The sequence below is a fragment of the Macaca thibetana genome, chromosome 5 (assembly GCF_024542745.1).
Source record: "Macaca thibetana thibetana isolate TM-01 chromosome 5, ASM2454274v1, whole genome shotgun sequence".
In the NCBI taxonomy this organism is placed as follows: Eukaryota; Metazoa; Chordata; class Mammalia; order Primates; family Cercopithecidae; genus Macaca; species Macaca thibetana.
In genome coordinates this window covers 109,848,890-109,858,136 of record NC_065582.1, presented here as the reverse complement: position 1 = coordinate 109,858,136, position 9,247 = coordinate 109,848,890, and the positions used below count along the sequence as shown (strand labels likewise).

The 9,247-nt window shown below is 40.0% G+C and overlaps 1 non-coding gene across 1 annotated transcript; it reads left to right on the top strand.

Annotated features, from left to right (window-relative positions):
* The first annotated feature begins 3,382 nt into the window (after positions 1 to 3,382).
* Positions 3,383 to 3,487, top strand: LOC126955890 (small nucleolar RNA U13). The gene has a single exon (XR_007726175.1). It is a non-coding gene; the product is annotated as a small nucleolar RNA U13 (small nucleolar RNA).
* The last annotated feature ends 5,760 nt before the right edge of the window (positions 3,488 to 9,247 follow it).

Genomic DNA, 9,247 nt, shown 5'->3' with positions numbered 1-9,247 from the left:
TCAGGTAGCGTGATGCCTCCAGCTTTGTTCTTTTGACTTAGGATTGTCTTGGAGATGCGGGCCCTTTTTTGGTTCCATATGAACTTTAAAGCAGTTTTTTCCAATTCTGTGAAGAAAGTCATTGGTAGCTTAATGGGGATGACATTGAATCTATAAATTACCTTGGGCAGTATGGCCATTTTCACAATATTGATTCTTCCCATCCATGCAAGCCCTGCTTTTTTCTGTTCTCCATTTGCTTGGTAGATCTTCCTCCATCCCTTTATTTTGGGCCTATGTATATCTCTGCATGTGAGATGGGTCTCCTGAATACAGCAGACTGATGGGTCTTGATTCTTTATCCAGTTTGCCAGTCTGTGTCTTTTAATTGGAGCATTTAGTCCATTTACATTTAAGGTTAATATTGTTATGTGTGAACTTGATCCTGCCATTATGATATTAACTGGTTATTTTGCTCGTTAGTTGATGCAGTTTCTTCCTAGCATAGATGGTCTTTACATTTTGGCATGTTTTTGCAATGGCTGGTACCGGTTGTTTCTTTCCATGTTTAGTCCTTCCTTCAGGGTCTCTTGTAAGGCAGGCCTAGTGGTGACAAAATCTCTAAGCATTTGCATATCTGAAAGGGATTTTATTTCTCCTTCACTGATGAAACTTAGTTTGGCTGGATATGAAATTCTGGGTTTAAAATTCTTTTCTTTAAGAATGTTGAATATCAGCCCCTACTCTCTTCTGGCTTGTAGAGTTTCTGCCGAGAGATCTGCTGTTAGCCTGATGGGCTTCCCTCTGTGGGTAACCCGACCTTTCTCTCTGGCTGCCCTTAAGATTTTTTCCGTCATTTCAACTTTGGTGAATCTGGCAACTATGTGTCTTGGAGTTGCTCTTCTCGAGGAATATCTTTGTGGCGTTCTCTGTATTTCCTGGATTTGAATGTTGGCCTGCCTTACTAGGTTGGGGAAGTTCTCCTGGATGATATCCTGCAGAGTGTTTTCCAACTTGGTTCCATTTTCCCCATCACTTTCAGGCACACCAATCAGATGTAGATTTGGTCTTTTCACATAATTCCGTATTTCTTGGAGACTTTGTTCATTTCTTTTTACTCTGTTTTCTCTACACTTCTCTTCTCGCTTCATTCCATTCATTTGATCTTCAATCGCTGATACTCTTTCTTCCAGTTGATCGAGTAGGTTACTGAAGCTTGTGCATTTGTCACGTATTTCTCGTGTCATGGTTTTCATCTCTGTCCGTTCGTTTATGGCCTTCTCTGCATTAATTATTCTGGTTATCAATTCTTCCACTCTTTTTTCAAGATTTTTAGTTTCTTTGCATTGGGTACGTAATTCCTCCTTTAGCTCTGAGAAGTTTGATGGACTGAAGCCTTCTTCTCTCATCTCGTCAAAGTCATTCTCCATCCAGCTTTGATCCGTTGCTGGTGATGAGCTGCGTTCCTTTGGAGTGGGAGATGCGCTCTTATTTTTTGAATTTCCAGCTTTTCTGCCCTGCTTTTTCCCCATCTTTGTGGTTTTTTCTGGCTCTGGTCTTGATGATGGTGACATACTTATGGAGTTTTGGTGTGGGTGTCCTTCCTGTTTGTTAGTTTTCCTTCTAACAGTCAGGACCCTTAGCTGTAGGTCTGTTGGAGATTGCTTGAGGTCCACTCCAGACCCTGTTTGCCTGGGTGTCAGCAGCAGAGGCTGCAGAAGATAGAATACTGCTGAACAGTGAGTACCTGTCTGATTCTTGCTTTGGAAGCTTCCTCTCACGGGTGTACTCCACCGTGTGAGGTGTGGGGTGTCGGTCTGCCCCTAGTGGAGGATGTCTCCCAGTTAGGCTACTCAGGGGTCAGGGACCCACTTGAGCAGGCAGTCTGTCCGTTCTCAGATCTCAACCTCCATCTTGGGAGATCCACCACTCTCTTCAAAGCTGTCAGACAGTTGCTTGCATCTGCAGAGGTTTCTGCTGCTATTGTTGTTGTTGTTTTTGTTGTTGTTGTTGTTTAGCTGTGCCCTGTCCCCAGAGGTGGAGTCTACAGAGACTGGCAGGCCTCCTTGAGCTGCTGTGAGCTCCACCCAGTTTGATCTTCCCAGGGCTTTGTTTACCTACTTAAGCCTCAGCAATGGCGGGTACCCCTCCCCCAGCCTCGCTGCTGCCTTTCGGTTAGATCGAAGACTACTGTGCTAGCAATGAGGAAGGCTCCATGGGCGTGGGACCCTCCTGGCCAGGTGTGGGATATAATCTCCTGGTGTGCCCATTTGCTTAAAGCGCAGTATTGGGGTGGGAGTTACCAGATTTTCCAGGTGTTGTGTGTCTCAGTTCCCCTGGCTAGGAAAAGGGATTCTCTTCCCCCTTGCACTTCCCAGGTGAGGGGATGCCTCGCCCTGCTTCAGCTCTCTCTGGACGGGCTGCAACAGCTGACCAGCACTGATTGTCCCGCACTCCCCAGTGAGATGAACCCAGCACCTCAGCTGATAATGCAGAAATCACCTGTCTTCTGTGTCGCTCGCGCTGAGAGCTGGAGACTGGAGCTGTTCCTATTCGGCCATCTTGCTCCGCCCCATGAAAACTTCTTTTCTTTATAAATTACCCAGTCTCAGCAGTTCCTCACTGCAGTGTGAGAACTAATACATTATATACATGCATGTATATATACACATATATATATGGTTCTACCCATTTGACTTGTTGTCTTGTCTCGAACTCTGCCCATTTTATGGGTGGTTCCTACTCACTTTATGTCAAACAATTAAAGTCAAAGTTTTTTAAGGCTTTAGTACATTCTAGTCTTTGTTATTTAGTGGTGTGTTTAACTTATCTACTAGGTTGTGATGATGCTAAACATGGGAGAAGATCCAAACATTCAACTCAAAGTTTCACATGAGAAAACATGGAAAGAACACTGTATTCCTCCAACAAAGAAAATAAGTATGAATTGCCAAAGAGTGATAGACACTGGTAGTTTACTCAAATCCTGGGAAGCATTCCCAGTGACAGAATTATGGATTGCCCTTTCTGGGCCAAATGCTGTAGACATGCCTGAACTGTAAGTGCAGGAGGACCCATTATAGCAACAGTTATCAACTAACCTCTTGTCCATAGACCATGGTCAAATACCTTGTAGTAAGCAGGTGCTCCTGGCTGCAAGTTCTGTCTGGCGACTGAGTGGTCAGAGCACAACCAGTGGCAACTCTCTGGTAGTCATCTGAACATCTTTTAGAGAGTGGAGGACATTCAGATTGCTAGATTCTCTTCGGCTCTCATGTGTTCTCTCTTTCAACGTTTTTCAATGACTCAGCTCAGCTCCTGAATCATCCTTATTCTCTAAAATTAAAAAACATACTGACAGTATTTATGCCATCTAATCTTTCTTAAAAGTATTGGTGGGAAGATTCTTTTGTAATGTGTAAAGTGTAACGATTGGGTTTTTATGCTCATGTGTGAGATGTGCCTCCCTCAAACCATGTTACAGTATAAGAACATTACCCATCTGATATGAAAACATGTAAGAATTGATGGGAAGCTCTCCTTTCAGTGATGTTTATTTCACTGTCCAGAGCCTTAAGTAACCATCCAATTGATAACAATTTAATATTTCAAAGAAAGGGATAAATCTGGGTTGATGTGTTTATTGTTTGTTTTTTGTAGCACTACCTACTTTCTATATCTAGCACATTTTTTAACATAGAACACCTATGAAACGAAATTTTTTAGAATAGGAAAAAATTATCTCAGATTTCAAAATGAGACAGAGTTTTTTGCTCCCTTTCAGCAATTGTTTTGTTTCCCTTACAGAGAATTCAGAATAATATCAAGTTCATCTCTTTTATTTGACTGCTAGAAAGCTCAGAGCCAAATTTGCAGCCTACCTCAAGTGAATAATTTATATTTCAGACCGTTTATTATATATACTACCATTTTCTAGGGTTTTATTTTTCTACTTTCTTTTTCTCTTCATTCTGATTTCATTTTTTTTCACTCTTTATCTTATGGTCCTATATACTCACACATTTTAAGGTTTTCATTGTTGCTGTTAATGAGGTAATTATGCACATAGAATAACAAGTGTATACACATGTGCATACACAATAAGTTGCTCAGAGTATAATCAAACTCTTCTTTTAATGTCCCTGTATGATATGATAACACTTGAGTACAGAGTGACACACCAAGGCAAGAATGTGTGATCATATCTGCTGGTAGTGTAATTATGTGAAAGAATATCAGAGGATATAACAAACCTTTCAACAGCACCCAGATCTCACCTGCAGGGATATAAATCACTGCCTGCTCTTAGCTTATCTCTGTTCAACTGGTCACCACAATCCTGAGTAATTTCAGATGTCCCCAAACAATCAGTAGTCCTAATAAAAAGAAAGATTGTAAAGGAGAGAGAAATGAGGAGAGGGTACTGAGACTAGCAAACACAAACACTAGTGGCCCAATAATTGACTTCCTATTGACAAACATCATGACGAGTGAATTATTCACTTCTCTGATATTTCTGTGTTAGGGTTCCCTGAGGTGTATGTTTGTCATGTTTTCTCTTTTAAAAGGGCTAAAAGACTATTTTGTTTTTCTGGTTTTAAGTCTTTTTTTTCCCCCTGCTGGCAATATATGGTGATGCTTTTGAATACACTTTCTTCTTCTTCCCTCAAGTGACAGTGATTAATTCATCTTGCCCTGAAACCATTATTACAACAAATCACCCAGCATCACCAATTCGGGAAGCATATTCCAGTCATCTTCCTAGGGGGTTAATGCAGCTGGAAACAGGTACACTAAATTGAGGTGACTGTCCCTGGAAAACGGTGAAGGACTGAACAGACTCACTGCCATTAGTATCACTTCTCTGACAGTGGTAATTTTTACTTTGATTCTGCATGTCAGCTAGTGTGCCCAGCAACCACATGACAATGAAATAATGAGATGGCAACTTCTCCTCTGTCCAACCCATGGCCCAAGCCCTGTCTCTGGGAATCCTGCCAGGTACTTTTACTTTGCAGCCGCCTGCTTCATGCCAAGGAAGAGCGAGAAGAATTTGTCTTTTCACTACAAGATGCATTGCTTTCTCTTTGCTGCACAAGTTGGGAAGATTCTACTAGGAATAATGCAATATACCATAGGGTGAAACTTAGATGAGGGGGGCTGAATAAATGTTTTCAAGAGTTTCTACCCTAAGGATTTGAATATGTGTTCTGCAGGAGGGAGGAGAAATGATGGGGAGTTGTGTTGATAAGTTAATAACTTAAGGTAGTTTACAGACAGGCAAACATTCTTTCTCCGAGATCTTAACTGACTCCAACACTGTGACACCAAAACTTGCTTAAATAGTGAAAGCAATGTTTCCTTTCTTCTACTAAAAACTGCATCCCATATATTTTTTGCTAAGGTGTATTTAGGATCACATTGCAGCTTCCTGAAGAAAGTAATCTGTCAAGAACTTCAGCCGTCCTTCTGAGAAGGAAACAGAGGATCGATGTACACTCTTCCTAAGAGGCAAGTAGGAATTAGGGACAAGTCAGACTGGCCCTGAAATACTCAGAAGAACGTCAGTTCCTGACTTTGAATGCAAGATAATGTTCATCTGTCCTGAGTATTATAATTCCTTGGTCATTGCGGCAACCTTATTGTTTGACTCACTTGGTAATTTTTCCCTTGATTTCCCTTCATTAGATGCCTGTAAAAGCCAAATACTCACGTCTTTGGCCTCACTTGCAGATGGGAGTGATCATTTTATACAATTCTGGCCAACAAAACCCAGGCAAAATGACCAAAAACCTTGAAAGAAAAGTGGCTGAGAGCAAGGGTGGGGACAATTTGGGTGAGGCAAGGTGGGATAAATTGGTTATTTTTCCTGATAAAAGAGCAAATGCTCCTGGCCTGGCTCATTTTCACCATTTTCCCTTCTTACTGCATCAAACGAAATCTCTATGTATGATACGGTGGCAGCCATCTTGCAATCATGAAGCAACGAGCAAGGGAATTAAAGCCACCACATTAATCATGTTAGAGTGGAAAAAGAGAAAAAAGAAAAAAGAAAACAAAGAAAAAAAACACTAAGTTTCCACCACTAGGCAGCCAAAAAATGCCAGAACTGTATAATCCTACACTTTTTGTTATGTTGCAAAAATAAATTCTTATTTGCTTAAGATACCTTTCGTTGGATAAGCTGTTAGCTGCAGCCAAAAACATTCCTAATGAATCCCATAAGCATGGCCAAAGGTTTACACATTTGCAAAACCCAAACTCACTGTGGATGAAATAGTTTGTCAATGCTTATGAAATTCCAGAAAGCTAGAACTTGAGGAGTAAATAATGTTATGCCAAATTCTCATCAGATCAAAGACCTCGAATTAGTAGGAAAAAGCAGAATGTGAACAGCTAGCTCCTTCCAACATTCACCTCTTTCCCTCAGATGAAGCCTCACTGGTTCCAGAGAACTGGAGTAGAAAGGCAAAAAATCTTAAAGTATAGCCCACTTAGATGCATAAGTTCTCTGTATCCAGATATCTATGAAGCCACAATGTCTTTCTTGATCTCGAGATTCCAATAAAGATATATTTAAAGTTCTAACTAAAATACATAGTACTTACCCATTCTTGTAGAGACTGTGCATTGTCAGCTATCATGTTATACCATTAGAAATAAGCTCTTGGCTGGAGCTATGTAAAACACTGAAATTTTGTATTTGGTCAAAGGGAAATGGTGCATATGAGAAAGAAAATCTGGCACTTAGCAGAAAGATTCATTGCTGACATTTTCATTTGGTTGTTATGGTGAGAAAATTCACAGTCAGTGGCTGTCAAATCCCAACATACATGAGTTAACATGCTCCAGTAGTTGACAGATGCACTCATTTTTACCTTCATAAAAGAGAATAGAACAGGGTAGGGGGAGCGTGCAGCAATGACCAAATCTAATTCTTCCTGACACTCATGGTTATGAAGTTTGGGGCAAATGTACATGTTAACCCCTAAATAAACAAAGACTTCAAAGAATGGGAAAAGGCCATAAAGGGATAAAAGGAATCCTAGAACTACACATTCACCCTTCTTTTCATTCCACTTCAACTTCTGCCTCCACCTTTGCCAAGTCTTATCAGATGAGTGCTATAAGCAACATAATTTATGTAAATAGAATACATTATGCAAATGCTTCCAACTTGCTTGCTACTTAGAAATTTTGTTCTTTTATGTTTAAGAAACATAGCCTTTATCCCCTGGAATAGACAGATTGGTTATGTTTATGTTCTTAAAGCCTTCTGCTACTGTTCTGGGCTTTGAGGAAAAATTATTTTTTATTTTAAAAAATGTTTTGCCTTGCCTCTCATCCTCTTCTGTAAAAATAGCCTCTTTGTTTAATTCGGTGGTTTGTACACAGGCTTAATGATTGCAGTAGTGTAATAGAACCTTGGTAAGAAGGGTAGTACACAAAGGTAAGTGCATAGATTATACCTTCTACTCTAAAGGGAATCTGTTGTTTTATTGGATGTGTATGAAACTGAGTAATTCAATTAATTCAGAGATCTCTGTGAGCTTTTGTCCCTGCTTTGTTTAAGTTATATTTTCAAATGTGAACTCGACAAAATTCTTGTTTGGAGCCATAAATAGAGAGGCAGAAAAGTATATGCTCTTTGTGTTCATACTCTCTCTATGCCTTAAAATGGCAAGCCAAATTACAATGAAATATAAGACAGCATGTTCCACTCTACACAAGGACATATTTAAAAAAAAAACAAAAAAAAAAGCTCTTTCTGCTAACGTAAACTGCATTTTGTAATTTCTTATTTATATGTGTGCACATATATAAAGTATAATACATAGAAGAGGCAAAAGGCATAATGTCATGAAAAAGAGTATAAGAGATTATGTCTTTGTTTTAATAAATAAACATTGCAATAAGTGAATTATGAATTAAAATTCTCTTCCCACCCTGAAGAAACACATTTTTCAAGTTGACGAGTCATTGTAACAGAACTGCAAGCTTCAAGTCATTTAAAAATAGTGCTGTTTTAATAGAAGAGAACAAAGCATACTAAAACCTCCAATATGACTGATGTTCATTTTGCTACTTGATGACAAACCCAATCCAACCAGCCATGATTTAAGTGCATTCACTTTTGGACTGTCCAAAATAAATCCCCTTTGTTTTCTTTGGGCTAAATATTTTACTAAAACACCTTGCTTCCAGACACTGCTCTGTGTTTTTCCAGTTGCTTATAAATGATATCTGGTGACTTGCTTTAATACTTCATGGGTGTACAAATTAAACTGACACTGTTTCTAGTATTTTTCCTCAAATATTCAGCAAATATTTACTAAGCACCAACTAAGCGGCACACATTGTTCCAGACTCCGGGATTGAAACAATAACCACCAAAGACAAGGTCTCTGCTCTCATGAAACATGTGGTCTGGTGGAAAGAGGCAATAAATAAACAAGTGAATGAGATGATTCCAGACAGAGCTAATAACTGAAATATAAAAATGAACGATGAGATTGGGTGAGCAGGAGAATATGAGGGTTGAGGGAGCTTGGGTCAGAAACAGCCTCTCTGAGAAAGGGACATGGCACTGAAACATATGTTCTAAAAAGAAGATAGTCACATGAAGATCTTAGGGAAGTGAATTCCAGGCAGAATGGACAATGGACAACTGGAACAAGGGCTTTAAGATAGAAAACAAAAAATAAGAATAAAGAAAATCATGGCTAGAATTCAGAGAATGAGGTGGGGAATAAGAGAAGATAAAATCAGTGAGGATATTTGTAGACAAATCACTCAGATCTGCTTTGGAAAGATGTTTGGGTTTTATCTCTTTTATTTTTATTTTTATTTGAGATGGAGTCTTGCTTTGTTGCCCAGGTTGGAGTGCAGTGGCCCCATCTTGGCTCATACAGTCTCTGCCTCCCGGGTTCCAGCAATTCCCTTGCCTTAACCTCCTCGGTAGCTAGGAGTATAGGCGCACGCCACCACACTCGATTAATTTTTGTATTTTTTAGTAGAGACAGGGTTTTGCCATGTAGGCCAGGCTGGTCTCGAACTCCTGACCTCAGGTTATCCGCCTTCCTCAGCCTCCCAAAGTGCTGGGATTACAGGTGTGAGCCACAGCGCCCGGCCTGGGTCTTATCTTAACTGGACTGGGAAGCCATTGGAGGATTTTAAGTGAGAAGTGATGTGGCATGAATTACGCTTGGAGCCTGTCACTCTATAAAGAGTAGAGGGTGAGAAAGCAAAGTGCAAGTGTGGAAACAGA